Source organism: Protopterus annectens, chromosome 2.part1 (genome assembly GCF_019279795.1).
Source record: "Protopterus annectens isolate FY-2018-M chromosome 2.part1, PAN1.0, whole genome shotgun sequence".
NCBI classification, from domain to species: Eukaryota; Metazoa; Chordata; order Ceratodontiformes; family Protopteridae; genus Protopterus; species Protopterus annectens.
Window position 1 is genome coordinate 1,869,823,631 of NC_056729.1, and position 787 is coordinate 1,869,824,417.

Below are 787 nucleotides of genomic sequence, written 5' to 3' on the forward strand. Positions count from 1 at the left end.
CTACCAGTGGCCTGTTGACAGACTCACAACTACAAAAGGTGCCAGAGTGACATGTGCATATCACACCAGTGCCAGCTACAGTAGAACAGGGTTAATGTGTTGTACCCCACCCTCATTGTAGCCCATACCACACAGACAAATGTTAGGCATCTGTGTATATAAGGATGTGAATGGCCATGACCTATGAGTATAGCTGTGTCAATGTTGTGAACAACATACACAATGGGCTGTGTGGGTGAGGTGTGTGACATATGTGCACATTCTGATGGATGATATCAGCATTGTCACAGCTAGGTGAACATCTCTGTACCCATTAACTACCACCTAGGCTGTGGTCAACATTATGGACACTGTGTAAGGGATGGTGCTGTGCAGTACACCTCCCTGACTTGGTGACATCTCCAGGCCCCTTAGGTAGTCATACGAGGTACCCATGTCATGACAGGGTGCCATCCATGAGCACGGAGATCATTGGACAGGCATATACAGCACTGGGGTGACCAGTATTGGACCACATACCACCTTTAAGGGGTAATGGCCATGCGTGGATGGGCGATACCAGCCTTCACAATACTCACCTCCACTATGCAGCATGCTGTCTACCTTGCATAAAGACATTTGCTACACCATGATGATAGACATGCTACATGTCCATATCCTGATCTGTAAGACATACGTCATGGACAGCCACCGTCCTACTACTAGGATTGCCACATGCTGGACAGATCCCTGTGCCATACATGTGACATACTCCCGCCATACCATGCAACCCTGTCCATCAAAGCTG